General features: G+C 40.7%; 1 protein-coding gene across 1 annotated transcript in view; it reads right to left on the bottom strand.

Annotated features, from left to right (window-relative positions):
• CNTN6 (contactin 6) overlaps nt 1-18394 on the bottom strand; it is a 287198-nt gene that overhangs the window by 15448 nt on the left and 253356 nt on the right.

The following is an 18394-nucleotide window of genomic DNA, read 5'->3' as shown; positions in this document are numbered from 1 at the left end:
CATATCTTTCTTTTCTTTCCTTTTTCAAATATTTTGATAGACTAATAAAAGCATACCTGATAGGACATTAATGCTTGAGTCCCACCTACCTACAACTCCTTTTCTGAGGTCTTCCTTTACCCATACATATCCATTCATTGTACCAAATTATCCTGAGACTGGGACCACATCTGCTTACCCAGCAATGGGCACCAGAATCAATGGTCCCATCTTAATCACTGTCTGTGCAGTGTCCTGGTGCCAAATCTGCATGTTCTAGAGTGGCTGACAGACCCCATCAATTCCTCTCCCCTACAGAGCTCGAATATGAAACACAGATGGGGGCAATCCTATATAAACTTAGAGCAGGAAGTAAGTAGAAAACATACAGTGAATACAGGAGGGACAATGAGGCAGCAGAAGCCGAGAGAAAATGGAAGCTATAACTCACATAAAGAAGAGACAGAATGGAGCTGTTAGTGAAGCAGGAAGTCATAAGAAAAGGAAGCAGCTAGAACAGGTGCAAGCCTGAGAGGGACTACTGGAGCAGGAGCTGGAGGACCAGGGCGGCTGGCAGCAGAATGGAGCCACCGTGCTCTCAACAATGATGAACGATGTTCCAGTTCTTCATTTGACCTGCCTGCCTGGCTATTGAGACTTCTTTTCATCCTCATTACCTCCCACTTCGCTTTAAAATAAATCCCCATTAGCTGAGATGACCTGAGCTGGTCTCTGTTTCTGGCCATGTGGAACAGTCAAACAAATGCAGAAAGTGAAAAGAGGAAGAAAAATATAGGTCCTGAAATCTGGGGAAAGAAAATGTTTCCTTGTACTAGCACTTTCACAGGAAGATCAGAGTTAAAACTTAATTTTTAGTGGAACTGAAGAGATTTTTGAGAACTTAAGCTACTTGCTAGAGCATTTGATCTGTTTTTGATGCTTCTCTTCTCACAGATTAAATCAAGATGTTTGGCTCATCTGAGAAAGTGAAGGACTTTAGTTTTTGGTAGTCAAGTACAATTAGTGTTTCTCACGATGTTCCCTCATGAAAGACCATAGTCCGACATACAGTTTAGAAAGGGAAGAGGGGAAGATACTTACTTAGGGTCTCCATTTTTTCTTCCCTTATGCACAGAGGGGAAAATGATGGAAAAAAATATATAGCTGTTTAAGATGGTCAGGACGAAAGTCTCCCTCTTTAAGCAAAGTAAGTGTTCAGTAGAAAAAAAAAATTCAGAAATTCTTCTGGTAGTAAAATGTATTAAGGTTGGTAAAGATTAAGAACAGAATCTTTGATTTAGACCAAGGGCAGCAAACCATGACCTAAGAGCCAAATCTTGTCTGCAGCCTGGATTTGGAAATAACATAGTCACAACTGTCCATTTATCTACAAGTATGTGGGCACTTCAGATGACAATGGCAAGGCTGGATGTTTTGAAAGAACATGTGGCCCAGAAGCCTGAATACTTTCTCTGACAGACCCCTTACAAAATACATATATATGAACTCCCACTATAGGCGTTTATCTCTTTCTCCATAGTACTTTATCCTATTATTCCTACCCTTATAGTCATACTTTATATGACATATTCACCACAAGTATCTCAAACCTGAGAGTACCTGGGAATATAAATTATGATAAGATGTGAATAAAGATACCCTTAAAAAGGAATTGGCATTTACTACATGCATTACTCTGGCACTGGAGAAAACACAAGGAGGATATTTATTTCAGGCAGATTATACCATGGTGTATTTACATGAGCAGCAACCTAGGATGACCCGTGAAATTGTCACCTATAAAGTGTAATGGTAGATTCTCACTGAATTTAAAATGGGCATTAGTCGTGCATTAGTTTTGAAAGCCTGTCAGGTACGATCTTATCCACAACAGTGGTGATTTGGTCCTGGAATGGTCTCTCCACTCTCAGTTTCTTTTTCAAAACCTAGTTCTGATAAGGGAGGATGGTACCGTCCTTGACCTTCTTCCAAGCTGGATTAAGATGATCTTGTCCTGTTGGCCTCTGAACATGCAGACCTTTTTATAAAATGTATTCTGGACCCCCACTGCTTGGAACAGAGTAGCTCTTCTTCAGTGAACTGAAAGAGTTCCTAAATGCCTTCTGGTGGCTTGAACTAATGTATGCGTCGCCTTCTAAATATACATAACCTATTCCTTTAAAAAGTTTGGGCATCAGAAGGATTTGGCTCAGTAACTGCGTGTATGTGATGCCAAATGTAAGTGATACATGGGAAACTCATCCATTAATGTAATTTCTGCAAGTATCTGTCTATATATCTGATACCCCAAGAAAAAACACAAAGAGCAAGTGACTTTGACTAAATTTTTTTTTTTAAACAAACAGAGGCCAACAAATGTTTTCTGTAGAAGGCGAGATAGTAACTATTTTAAACAACGAGAAACATATGGTCTCTTACAACAGCATGAAAGCAGCAACAACTTACACCTGAGAGGATGGGTGTGGCGGTAGGGGAATTTGTGTATGAAAACAGGGAGCAGGCCAGGTTTGGCCCATAGGTAATGGTTTGATGAAACCCACTTTAAAAAAAAGGACATTATAAATCATGGAAATATACATATTATATATATATGTGTGTACATATATGTATGTGTGTGTGTGTGTATTTGTAACTCATATCCTCTCTTTAAGAATAGTAGACACAGGATTTCCCATTCCTCTCACATACTGAACATGCAAAAACAATTATTTACTAACCTTTAGTAATTTCTGACCTTAGAGGAGAAAAAATAGTGCATGATATCAGGCAAAATTCCCTACATACTATGATGAAATGCTTATTTGGCCTTTGAAATAAATAACCTGGGCGGAGTCAAGATGGCGGAGAAGTAGCAGGCTGAGACTACATCAGGTAGCAGGAGATCAGCTCAATAGCTTATCTAAACATTGCAAACACCTACAAATCCAATGGGAGATCGAAGAGAAGAAGAACAGCAACTCCAGAAACAGAAAATCAACCACTTTCTGAAAGGTAGGACTGGCGGAGAAGTGAATCTAAAACGACGGGAAGATAGACCGCGGGGGGAGGGGCCGGCTCCCGGCAAGCGGCAGAGGAACGGAGCACAAAATCAGGACTTTTAAAAGTCTGTTCCACTGAGGGACATTGCTCCAGAGGCTAAACCGGGGTGAAGCCCACGTGGGGTCAGCGTGGCCCCAGGTCCCGCAGGGTCACAGAAGGATCGGGGGTGTCGGAGTGTCGGAGAGCTCGCAGGTATTAGAACGGAGAAGCCGGCTACAGAGACAGAGTCGAGGACTGAACTCTCAGCTCGGGGTTACCTTGAACTGGTCGCGGGCTGGGTGAGCTCGGAGCGCGGCTAGAGGCTGGGGATACGGGAGTGATTGGGTGCTGTCCTCTGGAAGCACACTGAGGAGTGGGGCCCCGGGCTCTCGGCTCCTCCAGGCTGGAGACTGGGAGGCCGCCATTTTCATTCCCGTCCTCCGGAACTCTACGGAAAGCGTTCAGGGAACAGAAGCTCCCAAAAGCGAACCTGAGCGGATTACTTAGTCCGGCCCCCGGTAAGGGTGGTGCAGTTCTGCCTCCGTCAAAGACACTTGAGAGTCACTACAACAGGCCCCTCCCCCAGAAGATCAACAAATATCCAGCCAGGATGAAGTTCATCTATCAAGGAAAGCAGGTTCAATTCCTAAGACAGCAGCGGAATTCCAGAGGAGGAGAAAGCAAAGCATGGAACTCATGGCTTTTTCTCCATGATTCTTTAGTCTTGTGGTTAATTCAATTTTTTTTCCTTTCTTTTTTCTTCTTCTGCTAAATTTTTCAAAACTTTTACCCTTTTCTTTTTTAACGTTTTTTGACTAGTTTATCTAAATATATATATTTTTCTTTCTTTTTTATATTTTTAAAATTTTTTTCTTTTTCTTTCTGAACCTCTTTTTATCCCCTTTCTCCCCCCCCCCCCACAATTTGGGGTCTCTTCTGATTTGGTTACAGCGTATTTTTCTGGGGTCTTTGCCACCCTTTTAGTATTTTATTTGATCCTTCATATCCTCTTATCTGGACAAAATGACAAGGCGGAAAAAATCACCACAAACAAAAGAACAAGAGGCAGTACTGAAGGCTAGGGACCTAATAAACACAGACATTGGTAATATGTCAGATCAAGAGTTCAGAATGACGATTTTGAACATTCTAGCTGGGCTCAAAAAAGGCATGGAAGATATTAGAGAAACCCTCTCTGGAGATATAAAAGCCCTTTCTGGAGAAATTAAAGAACTCAAATCTAACCAAGTTGAAATAAAAAAAAGCTATTAATGAGGTACAATAAAAAAATGGAGGCTCTCACTGCTAGGATAAATGAGGCAGAAGAAATAATTAGTGATATAGAAGACCAAATGACAGAGAATAAAGAAGCTGAGCAAAAGAGGGACAAACAGCTACTGGACCACGAGGGGAGAATTCGAGAGATAAGTGACACCATAAGACCAAACAACATTAGAATAATTGGGATTCCAGAAGAAGAAGAAAGAGAGAGGGGAGCAGAAGGTCTATTGGAGAGAATTATTGGAGAGAATTTCCCTAATATGGCAAAGGGAACAAGCATCAAAATCCAGGAGACGCAGAGAACCCCCCTCAAAGTCAACAAGAATAGGTCCATATCCTGTCACCTATTAGTAAAATTTACAAGTCTTAGTGACAAAGAGAAAATCCTGAAAGCAGCCCGGGAAAAGAAGTCTGTAACATACAATGGTATAAATATTAGATTGGCAACAGACTTATCCACAGAGACCTGGCAGGCCAGAAAGAGCTGGCATGATATATTCAGAGCACTAAATGAGAATAACATGCAGCCAAGAATACTCTATCCAGCTAGGCTATCATTGAAAATAGAAGGAGAGATCAAAAGCTTCCAGGACAAACAAAAACTGAAAGAATTTGCAAACACCAAACCAGCTCTACAGGAAATATTGAAAGGGGTCCTCTAGCAAAGAGAGAGCCTAAAAGTAGTAGATCAGAAAGGTACAGAGACAATATACAGTAACAGTCACCTTACAGGCTAATAATGGCACTAAACTCATATCTCTCAATAGTTACCCTGAATGTTAATGGGCTAAATGCCCCAATCAAAAGACATGGGGTATCAGAATGGATAAAAAAACAAAACCCATCAGTATGTTGCCTACAAGAAACTCATTTTAGACGCGAAGACACCTCCAGATTTAAAGTGAGGGGGTGGAAAACAATTTACCATGCTAATGGGCATCAGAAGAAAGCTGGGGTGGCAATCCTTATATCAGATCAATTAGATTTTAAGCCAAAGACTATAATAAGAGATGAGGAAGGACACTATATCATACTCAAAGGGTCTGTCCAACAAGAAGATCTAACAATTTTAAATATCTATGCCCCTAACGTGGGAGCAGCCAACTGTATCAACCAATTAATAACAAAATCAAAGAAACACATCAATAATAATACAATAATAGTAGGGGACTTGAACACTCCCCTCACTGAAATGGACAGATCATTCAAGCAAAAGATCAACAAGGAAATAAAGGCCTTAAATGACACACTGGACCAGATGGACATCACAGATATATTCAGAACATTTCATCCCAAAGCAACAGAATACACATTCTTCTCTAGTGCACATGGAACATTCTCCAGAATAGATCACATCCTGGGTCACAAATCAGGTCTCAACCGGTATCAAAACATTAGGATCATTCCCTGCATATTTTCAGACCACAACGCTCTGAAGCTAGAACTCAATCACAAGTGGAAAGCTGGAAAGAACCAGAATACATGGAGACTAAACAGCATCCTTCTAAAGAATGAATGGGTCAACCAGGAAATTAAAGAAGAATTGAAAAAATTCATGGAAACAAATGATAATGAAAACACAACGGTTCAAAATCTGTGGGACACACCAAAGGCAGTTCTGAGAGGAAAATATATAGCGGTACAAGCCTTTCTCAAGAAACAAGAAAGGTCTCAAGTACACAACCTAACCCTACACCTAAAGGAGTTGGAAAAAGAACAAGAAAGAAACCCTAAACCCAGCAGGAGAAGAGAAATCATAAAGATCAGAGCAGAAATCAATGAAATAGAAACCAAAAAGAAAAAAAAAAATAGAACAAATCAATGAAACTAGGAGCTCGTTCGTTGAAAGAATCAATAAGATTGATAAACCCCTGGCCAGACTCATCAAAAAGAAAAGAGAAAGGACTCAAATAAATAAAATCATGAATGAAAGAGGAGAGATCACAACTAACACCAAAGAAATACAGACAATTATAAGAACATACTATGAGCAACTCTACGCCAACAAATTGGACAATCTGGAAGAAATGGATGCATTCCTAGAGACATATAAACTACCACAACTGAACCAGGAAGAAATAGAAAACCTGAACAGGCCCATAACCAGTAAGGAGATTGAAACAGTCATCAAAAATCTCCAAACAAACAAAAGCCCAGGGCCAGACGGCTTCCCAGGGGAATTCTACCAAACATTTAAAGAAGAACTCATTCCTATTCTCCTGAAACTCTTCCAAAAAATAGAAATGGAAGGAAAACTTCCAAACTCATTTTATGAGGCCAGCATCACCTTGATCCCAAAACCAGACAAGGATCCCACCAAAAAAGAGAACTACAGACCAATATCCTTGATGAACACAGATGCAAAAATTCTCACCAAAATACTAGCCAATAGGATTCAACAGTACATTAAAAGGATTATTCACCACGATCAAGTGGGATTTATTCCAGGGCTGCAGGGTTGGTTCAAAACCCGCAAATCAATCAATGTGATGAACACATTAATAAAAGAAAGAACAAGAACCATATGATACTCTCCATAGATGCTGAAAAAGCATTTGACAAAGTACAGCATCCCTTACTGATCAAAACTCTTCAAAGTGTAGGGATAGAGGGCACATACCTCAATATTATCAAAGCCATCTATGAAAAACCCACCGCAAATAGCATTCTCAATGCAGAAAACTGAAAGCTTTTCTGCTAAGGTCAGGAACATGGCGGGGATGTCCATTATCACCACTGCTATTCAACATAGTAATAGAAGTCCTGGCCTCAGCAATCAGACAACAAAAGGAAATTAAAGGCATCCAAATCAGCAAAGAAGAAGTCAAACTATCACTCTTCGCAGATGATATGATACTATATGTGGAAAACCCAAAAGACTCCACTCCAAAACTGCTAGAACTTGTACAGGAATTCAGTAAAGTGTCAGGATATAAAATCAATGCCCAGAAATCAGTTGCATTTCTGTACACCAACAACAAGACAGAAGAAAGAGAAATTAAGGAGTCAATCCCATTTACAATTGCACCCAAAACTATAAGATACCTAGGAATAAACCTAACCAAAGAGGCTAAGAATCTATATGCAGAAAACTATAAAGTACTCTTGAAAGAAATTGAGGAAGACACAAAGAAATGGAAAAATGTTCCATGCTCCTGGATTGGAAGAATAAATATTGTGAAAATGTCTATGCTACCTAAAGCAATCTACACATTTAATGTAATCCCTATCAAAATACCATCCATTTTTTTCAAAGAAATGGAACAAATGATCATAAAATTTATATGGAACCAGAAAAGACCTCGAATAGCCAAAGGAATATTGAAAAACAAAGCCAAAGTTGGTGGCATCACAATTCCGGACTTCAAGCTCTATTACAAAGCTGTCGTCATCAAGACAGCATGGTACTGGCACAAAAACAGACACATAGATCAATGGAACAGAATAGAGAGCCCAGAAATAGACCCTCAACTTTATGGTCAACTAATCTTCGACAAAGCAGGAAAGAATGTCCAATGGAAAAAAGACAGCCTCTTCCATAAATGGTGTTAGGAAAATTGGACAGCCACATGCAGAAAAATGAAATTGGACCACTTCCTTACACCACACACGAAAATAGACTCAAAATGGATGAAGGACCTCAATGTGAGAAAGGAATCCATCAAAATCCTTGAGGAGAACACAGGCAGCAACCTCTTCGACGTCAGCCGCAGCAACATCTTCCTAGGAACATCGGCAAAGGCAAGGGAAGCAAGGGCAAAAATGAACTATTGGGATTTCATCAAGATCAACAGCTTTTGCACAACAAAGGAAACATTTCACAAAACCAAAAGACAACTGACAGAATGGGAGAAGATATTTGCAAACGACATATTAGATAAAGGGTTAGTGTCCAAAATCTATAAGGAACTTAGCAAGCTCAACACCCAAAGAACAAACAATCCAATCAAGAAATGGGCAGAGGGAGCTACTAGGGGGGAGGAGTCAAGATGGCGGAGAAGTAGCAGCCTGAGACTACATCAGGTAGCAGGAGATCAGCTCGATAGCTTATCTAAACATTGCAAACACCTACAAATCCAACGGGAGAGCGAAGAGAAGAAGAACAGCAACTCTAGAAACAGAAAATCAACCACTTTCTGAAAGGTAGGACTGGCGGAGAAGTGAATCTAAAACGACGGTAAGATAGACCGCGGGGGGAGGGGCCGGCTCCCGGCAAGCGGCAGAGGAACGGAGCACAAAATCAGGACTTTTAAAAGTCTGTTCCACTGAGGGACATTGCTCCAGGGGCTAAACCGGGGTGAAGCCCACGCGGGGCCAGCGTGGCCCCAGGCCCCGCAGGGTCACAGAAGGATCGGGGGTGTCGGAGTGTCGGAGAGCTCGCAGCTATTAGAACGGAGAAGCCGGCTGCCAAGACAGAGCCGAGGACTGAACTCTCAGCTCGGGGTTACCTTGAACTGGTTGCGGGCTGGATGAGCTCCGAGCGCGGCTAGAGGCTGGGGATACGGGAGTGATTGGGTGCTGTCCTCTGGGGGCGCACTGAGGAGTGGGGCCCCAGGCTCTCGGCTCCTCCGGGCCGGAGACTGGGAGGCCGCCATTTTCATTCCCGTCTCCGGAACTCTACGGAAAGCGTTCAGGGAACAGAAGCTCCCAAAAGCGAACCCGAGCCGATTACTTAGTCCGGCCGCCGGTAAGGGCGGTGCAATCCCGCCTCGGGCAAAGACACTTGAGAGTCACTACAACAGGCCCCTCCCCCAGAAGATCAACAAAATATCCAGCCAGAACGAATTTCATCTATCAAGGAGAAAGCAGATTCAATTCCTAAGACAGCAGAGCAATTCCAGAGGAGGAGAAAGCAAAGCACGGAACTCATGGCTTTCTCCCCATGATTCTTTAGTCTTGCGGCTACTTCAATTTTTTTTTCTTTTTTCAATTTTTTTTTCTTTTTTCAATTTTTTTTTCTTTTTTCTTTTTTCTTCTTCTGCTAAATTTTTTAAAACTTTTACCCTTTTCTTTTTTAACATTTTTTGACTAGTTCATCTAAATATATATATTTTTTCTTTCTTTTTTGTATTTTTTTATTTGTTTTATTTTTTAAATTTTTTTCTTTCTTTTTTTTTTTCCTCTTTTTTTTTCAGAAGCTGTTTTATCCCCTTTCTCCCCCCCACAATTTGGGGTCTCTTCTCATTTGGTTACAGCGCATTTTTCCGGGGTCTTTGCCACTCTTTTAGTAGTTTATTTGCTCCTTCATATCCTCTTATCTGGACAAAATGACAAGGCGGAAAAAATCACCACAAACAAAAGAACAAGAGACAGTACCGAAGGCTAGGGACCTAATCAACACAGACATGGGTAATATGTCAGATCAAGAGTTCAGAATGACGATTCTGAACATTCTAGCCGGGCTCGAAAAAGGCATGGAAGATATTAGAGAAACCCTCTCTGGAGATATTAAAGCCCTTTCTGGAGAAATTAAAGAACTAAAATCTAACCAAGTTGAAATCAAAAAAGCTATTAATGAGGTGCAATCAAAAATGGAGGCTCTCACTGCTAGGATAAATGAGGCAGAAGAAAGAATTAGTGATATAGAAGACCAAATGACAGAGAATAAGGAAGCCGAGCAAAAGAGGGACAAACAGCTACTGGACCATGAGGGGAGGATTCGAGAGATAAGTGACACCATAAGACGAAACAACATTAGAATAATTGGGATTCCAGAAGAAGAAGAAACAGAGAGGGGAGCAGAAGGTCTATTGGAGAGAATCATTGGAGAGAATTTCCCTAATATGGCAAAGGGAACAAGCATCAAAATCCAGGAGATGCAGAGAACCCCCCTCAAAGTCAACAAGAATAGGTCCACACCCCGTCACCTAATAGTAAAATTTACAAGTCTTAGTGACAAAGAGAAAATCCTGAAAGCAGCCCGAGAAAAGAAGTCTGTAACATACAATGGTAAAAATATGAGATTGGCGGCAGACTTATCCACAGAGACCTGGCAGGCCAGAAAGAGCTGGCATGATATATTCAGAGCACTCAACGAGAAAAACATGCAGCCAAGAATACTCTATCCAGCTAGGCTATCATTGAAAATAGAAGGAGAGATAAAAAGCTTCCAGGACAAACAAAAACTGAAAGAATTTGCAAACACCAAACCAGCTCTACAGGAAATATTGAAAGGGGTCCTCTAAGCAAAGAGAGAGCCTAAAAGTAGTAGATCAGAAAGGTACAGAGACAATATACAGTAACAGTCACCTTACAGGCTAATAATGGCACTAAATTCATATCTCTCAATAGTTACCCTGAATGTTAATGGGCTAAATGCCCCAATCAAAAGACACAGGGTATCAGAATGGATAAAAAAACAAAACCCATCAGTATGTTGCCTACAAGAAACTCATTTTAGACGCGAAGACACCTCCAGATTTAAAGTGAGGGGGTGGAAAACAATTTACCATGCTAATGGGCATCAGAAGAAAGCTGGGGTGGCAATCCTTATATCAGATCAATTAGATTTTAAGCCAAAGACTATAATAAGAGATGAGGAAGGACACTATATCCTACTCAAAGGGTCTGTCCAACAAGAAGATCTAACCATTTTAAATATCTATGCCCCTAACGTGGGAGCAGCCAACTATATCAACCAATTAATAACAAAATCAAAGAAACACATCAATAATAATACAATAATAGTAGGGGACTTGAACACTCCCCTCACTGAAATGGACAGATCATCCAAGCAAAAGATCAACAAGGAAATAAAGGCCTTAAATGACACACTGGACCAGATGGACATCACAGATATATTCAGAACATTTCATCCCAAAGCAACAGAATACACATTCTTCTCTAGTGCACATGGAACCTTCTCCAGAATAGATCACATCCTGGGTCACAAATCAGGTCTCAACCGGTATCAAAAGATTAGGATCATTCCCTGCATATTTTCAGACCACAATGCTCTGAAGCTAGAACTCAATCACAAGAGGAAAGCTGGAAAGAACCCAAATACATGGAGACTAAACAGCATCCTTCTAAAGAATGAATGGGTTAACCAGGAAATTAAAGAAGAATTGAAAAAATTCATGGAAACAAATGATAATGAAAACACAACAGTTCAAAATCTGTGGGACACAGCAAAGGCAGTCCTGAGAGGAAAATATATAGCGGTACAAGCCTTTCTCAAGAAACAAGAAAGGTCTCAAGTACACAACCTAACCCTACACGTAAAGGAGCTGGAGAAAGAACAAGAAAGAAACCCTAAACCCAGCAGGAGAAGAGAAATCATAAAGATCAGAGCAGAAATCAATGAAATAGAAACCAAAAAAACAATAGAAAAAATCAATGAAACTAGGAGCTGGCTCTTTGAAAGAATCAATAAGATTGATAAACCCCTGGCCAGACTCATCAAAAAGAAAAGAGAAAGGACCCAAATCAATAAAATCATGAATGAAAGAGGAGAGATCACAACTAACACCAAAGAAATACAGACAATTATAAGAACATACTATGAGCAACTCTACGCCAACAAATTGGACAATCTGGAAGAAATGGATGCATTCCTAGAGACATATAAACTACCACAACTGAACCAGGAAGAAATAGAAAACCTGAACAGGCCCATAACCAGTAAGGAGATTGAAACAGTCATCAAAAATCTCCAAACAAACAAAAGCCCAGGGCCAGACGGCTTCCCAGGGGAATTCTACCAAACATTTAAAGAAGAACTCATTCCTATTCTCCTGAAACTCTTCCAAAAAATAGAAATGGAAGGAAAACTTCCAAACTCATTTTATGAGGCCAGCATCACCTTGATCCCAAAACCAGACAAGGATCCCACCAAAAAAGAGAACTACAGACCAATATCCTTGATGAACACAGACGCAAAAATTCTCGCCAAAATACTAGCCAATAGGATTCAACAGTACATTAAAAGGATTATTCACCACGATCAAGTGGGATTTATTCCAGGGCTGCAGGGTTGGTTCAACATCCGCAAATCAATCAATGTGATAGAACACATTAATAAAAGAAAGAACAAGAACCATATGATACTCTCAATAGATGCTGAAAAAGCATTTGACAAAGTACAGCATCCCTTCCTGATCAAAACTCTTCAAAGTGTAGGGATAGAGGGCACATACCTCAATATTATCAAAGCCATCTATGAAAAACCCACCGCAAATATCATTCTCAATGGAGAAAAACTGAAAGCTTTTCCGTTAAGGTCAGGAACACGGCAGGGATGTCCATTATCACCACTGCTATTCAACATAGTACTAGAAGTCCTAGCCTCAGCAATCAGACAACAAAAAGAAATTAAAGGCATCCAAATTGGTAAAGAAGAAGTCAAACTATCACTCTTCGCAGATGATATGATACTATATGTGGAAAACCCAAAAGACTCCACTCCAAAACTGCTAGAACTTGTACAGGAATTCAGTAAAGTGTCAGGATATAAAATCAATGCACAGAAATCAGTTGCATTTCTGTACACCAACAACAAGACTGAAGAAAGAGAAATTAAGGAGTCAATCCCATTTACAATTGTACCCAAAACTATAAGATACCTAGGAATAAACCTAACCAAAGAGACTAAGAATCTATACACAGAAAATTATAAAGTACTCATGAAAGAAATTGAGGAAGACACAAAAAAATGGAAAAATGTTCCATGCTCCTGGATTGGAAGAATAAATATTGTGAAAATGTCTATGCTACCTAAAGCAATCTACACATTTAATGCAATCCCTATCAAAATACCATCCATTTTTTTCAAAGAAATGGAACAAATAATCCTAAAATTTATATGGAACCAGAAAAGACCTCGAATAGCCAAAGGAATATTGAAGAACAAAGCCAAAGTTGGTGGCATTACAATTCCGGACTTTAAGCTCTATTACAAAGCTGTCATCATCAAGACAGCATGGTACTAGCACAAAAACAGACACATAGATCAGTGGAACAGAATAGAGAGCCCAGAAATCGACCCTCAACTCTATGGTCAACTAATCTTCGACAAAGCAGGAAAGAATGTCCAATGGAAAAAAGACAGCCTCTTCAATAAATGGTGCTGGGAAAATTGGACAGCCACATGCAGAAAAATGAAATTGGACCACTTCCTTACACCACACACAAAAATAGACTCCAAATGGATGAAGGACCTCAATGTGAGAAAGGAATCCATCAAAATCCTTGAGGAGAATGCAGGCAGCAACCTCTTCGACCTCAGCCGTAGCAACATCTTCCTAGGAACAAGAGCAAAGGCAAGGGAAGCAAGGGCAAAAATGAACTGTTGGGATTTCATCAAGATCAAAAGCTTTTGCACAGCAAAGGAAACAGTTAACAAAACCAAAAGACAACTGACAGAATGGGAGAAGATATTTGCAAACGACATATCAGATAAAGGGCTAGTATCCAAAATCTATAAGGAACTTAGCAAACTCAACACCCAAAGAACAAACAATCCAATCAAGAAATGGGCAGAGGACATGAACAGACATTTCTGCAAAGAAGACATCCAGATGGCCAACAGACACATGAAAAAGTGCTCCACGTCACTCGGCATCAGGGAAATACAAATCAAAACCACAATGAGATATCACCTCACACCAGTCAGAATGGCTAAAATTAACAAGTCAGGAAATGACAGATGCTGGAGAGGATGTGGAGAAAGGGGAACCCTCCTCCACTGTTGGTGGGAATGCAAGCTGGTGCAACCACTCTGGAAAACAGCATGGAGGTTCCTCAAAATGTTGAAAATAGAACTACCCTATGACCCAGCAATTGCACTACTGGGTATTTACCCTAAAGATACAAACATAGTGATCCGAAGGGGCACGTGTACCCGAATGTTTATAGCAGCAATGTCTACAATAGCCAGACTATGGAAAGAACCTAGATGTCCATCAACAGATGAATGGATAAAGAAGATGTGGTATATATACACAATGGAATACTATGCAGCCATCAAAAGAAATGAAATCTTGCCATTTGCGACGACGTGGATGGAACTAGAGCGTATCATGCTTAGTGAAATAAGTCAATCGGAGAAAGACAACTATCATATGATCTCCCTGATATGAGGACATGGAGAAGCAACATGGGGGGGTAGGAGATAGGAGAAGAATAAATGAAACAAGATGGGATTGGGAGGGAGACAAACCATAAATGACTCTTAATCTCACAAAACAAACTGGGGGTTGCTGCGGGGAGGTGGGATTGGGGGAGGGGGAGCGGGCTATGGACATTGGGGAGGGGAAGCGAACCATAAGAGACTATGGACTCTGAAAAACAACCTGAGGGTTTTGAAGGGTCAGGGGTGGGAGGTTGGGGCAACCTGAGGGTTTTGAAGGGTGAGGGGTGGGAGGTTGGGGGAACAGGTGGTGGGTAATGGAGAAGGCACGTTTTGCATGGAGCACTGGGTGTTGTGCAAAAAGAATGAATACTGTTACGCTGAAAAAATAAATAAAATGAGAAAAAAAAAAAAGAAATGGGCAGAGGATATGAACAGACATTTCTACAAAGAAGACATCCAGATGGCCAACAGACACATGAAAAAGTGCTCCACATCACTCGGCATCAGGGAAATACAAATCAAAACCACAATGAGATATCACCTCACACCAGTCAGAGTGGCTAAAATTAACAAGTCAGGAAATGAGAGATGCTGGCGAGGATGCGGAGAAAGGGGAACCCTCCTACACTGTTGGTGGGAATGCAAGCTGGTCCAACCACTCTGGAAAACAGCATGGAGGTTCCTCAAAATGTTGAAAATAGAACTACCCTATGACCCAGCAATTGTACTACTGGGTATTTACCCTAAAGATACAAACACAGTGATCCGAAGGGGCACATGTACCTGAATGTTTATAGCAGCAATGTCTATAATAGCCAAACTATGGAAAGAACCTAGATGTCCATCAACAGATGAATGGATAAAGAAGAAGTGGTATATACACAATGGAATACTATGCAGCCATCAAAAGAAATGAAATCTTGCCATTTGCAACGACATGGATGGAACTAGAGGGTATCATGCTTAGTGAAATAAGTCAATCGGAGAAAGACAACTATCATATGATCTCCCTGATATGAGGACGTGGAGATGCAACATGGGGGGTTAGGGGGATAGGAGAAGAATAAATGAAACAAGATGGGATTGGGAGGGAGACAAACCATAAATGACTCTCAATCTCACAAAACAAACTGGGGGTTGGGAGAGGGGGAGGGGGTTATGGACATTGGGGAGGGTATTTGCTATCGTGAGTGCTGTGAAGTATGTAAACCTGGCGATTCACAGACCTGTACCCCTGGGGATAAAAATACATTATATGTTTATAAAAAAAAAAAAATTGGAAGGGGAGGCGAACCATAAGAGACTATGGACTCGGAAAAACCTGAGGGTTTTGAAGGGGTGGGGGTGGGAGGTTGGGGGAACCAGGTGGTGGGTAATAGGGAGGGCACGTATTGCATGGAGCACTGGGTGTTGTGCAAAAACAATGAATACTGTTACGCTGAAAAAAAAATTATAAAAAAAAAAAAGAAATAAATAACCTGATAACCTATTTACCATTACACTAAAGAAAACCTCTTGTAGGCTTATGTGGGAGTCACTGGTTTTGTGGGAAATGTGTTTGGAGGACAGGAATAATTTGTTTAACCTACTGCCGAAGGCAGATATTTAGGGACTCTCGTCCACCCTGAACCATGACATCGTGTAGGGATAAGTGGAATTCAAATTTAAGACAAAGTAAAAGCGTATGGAGTGAGAGGCGTGCGTTCAAATGCTCCACTGCCCATCACCCAAATCTTTTTTAAGATTTATTTATTTTAGAGAGCAGAGAGTGAGAACAGGGACAGAGAGGGGCAGAGGGAGAGGAAGAGAGAATCTCAAGCAGGCTCACACTGAGCATGGAGTCCTACTGGGGTGGGGGGTGGGCTTGATCCCACAGCCCTGAGATCATGACCTGAGCGGAAATCAAGAGGTGGATGCTTAACAGACTAAGTCACCCAGGAGCCCCCCTGCCATGTCACTTTTCTAAACCTGAAAGTGGCATTACCCACCTCCTAGCATGGCTCTGAGGACTGAGTGACATGAAATGCCCAGCACAGCTCAGAAGCCCTGTAAGTTCTCCGTGAGTGTAGTCCCCTCTGCTGCAGGCCTCTGAGAGTTTCTTCTCTCTCAGTACCACCCACCCATCCAATAGGTACTCCTGCGGCCATGCCACATTCCAGGCACTGTGCTGGGCTCACAATGTCTATGTGAAACTAGATGTCCAGAAGAAAGGACGACTTTTAGAGTAGCTACGCCTGGTTTCTGGCTCTGTCATTTACAACCTTGAGCAAACAGCATCTCTGTGCCCGAGTTTAAATAATAGATAAAATAGAGATAAAATAATAGATAAAATAATAGATAAAAGATAAATATCTTTTATATTTATATATTTATTTATATATATAAATATATATTTATATATATATAATAAATATATATTTATATATATTTATAATATATATATATTTATATATATATAAATATATATTTATATATTTAGATATTTAGATATCTAAAATAATAGATAAAAAGAGGTTACTACCACTACCACTCTTTTTCTCTCCATCTTTAGTGGAATTTTGTAAGGAATAAAATGGACCTTTTACTACTGCAAACTCATTTACAGATACAATGAGGTACTCTTACTCAACAACAGTGTTTCTAAACCTCATCACTATTGACATTTGGGCCAGATAATTCTTTGTGGTAGGGGCTGTCCTGTGCATTGTAGTATGTTTAGCAGCATTGCTGGCCTCTGACCAAACACAACTCTCTTCCAACTTAGTTGTGACAATCAAACATGTCCTCAGACATTGTAAATTGTCTACCGAGGAATAAAATCACCCTGCCTCCCAATGAGAACCCCCTCTGTACATGTCAGCTGGGATGATTTTTAATTACAACATCCATGGCCATCATGCTTTTAGGTGTAATATTTAAAATGTCCAAGGAAGTGGATGTTTTGGCAGTATGAAAATTATGATCAAAATGTCAAAAACATGTACCCAGGCAATGAAACAGGGCAGGGCTCTTTTATCAGTTATAGCTGAGGCTCAAAGCTGACAACAAGGGTATGACATGATATGCATTCCAAAGAGAGACATCAAACCATTTATAGGCAAAATTTAGCCTCTCCTCTATGACAATGGTCTATCAAAGGAGTGTTTGTTTTTTAGGGAGAGAAGGGTAGGAAAATATTTCTTTTGAGAGTTGTAGAAAAAGCTGTGCACTTCCCTCTACCAAGGGAAAGCAATGGGGCCACTTCTCATCCTCTGCCTAACCAGTGAAGAGGCCTCACAAAGAACTACTCAGTATGTGCTCTCTGGAATTTGGGACAGATAGGTCCTTTTAAATGACAATGCTTGATACTTCTAAAGGAGAGAGAGATCTGGACAACACATGGTAGCAGAGTGAAGAGAGAGGCTAAGCAGGTATGCACTATATTCCCACTGAACATGGGAACAAAAGTATGTTTGCTGAGGATAAACGTGGATCCCATGCAAGAGGCCTGCCCATGAGTAGCTTTGAAAAGGACTCTATCCACAAAGACCATCTAGAGGAAAAAGACAACCTCCACCAGAAGGGACTAGACATCGTCCACAAGACCCCAGGAACCGAGGAGACTTTTCAGCAGCCAGTTGGGCTTGCATCAAGGAATTGTAACTAGAAGTCCCTAGCTAGGGATCTCCTGGATGCCTATCCCCCAACCAAAAAACAAAACCAAACAAAAAACAACTACCCTATAAAATAACAGCATCTGATGGTTACTAGAAAGGAAATGGATTTGGGGATGGGTAAAACAGGTGATGGGGATTAAGGAACACACTTAGCATGATGAGCACTAAGTAACGCACAAATTGCTGGGTCACAACACCATACAACTTCAACTAATATAACATGTATGTTAACTCAACTGGAATCAAAATTAAAAACTTAATAAAAAAAATAACAGTGTCTGGCCATTTGCCACTTGTAGAGTACACGAAAGTCAAATTACAAATGTACGAGCAATCAGAACTTGTTCAGTATTCATCCTCCTCTCTC

The sequence above is a fragment of the Meles meles genome, chromosome 20 (genome assembly GCF_922984935.1).
Source record: "Meles meles chromosome 20, mMelMel3.1 paternal haplotype, whole genome shotgun sequence".
NCBI lineage: Eukaryota > Metazoa > Chordata > Mammalia > Carnivora > Mustelidae > Meles > Meles meles.
This window is presented reverse-complemented; position numbering and strand designations above follow the sequence as displayed.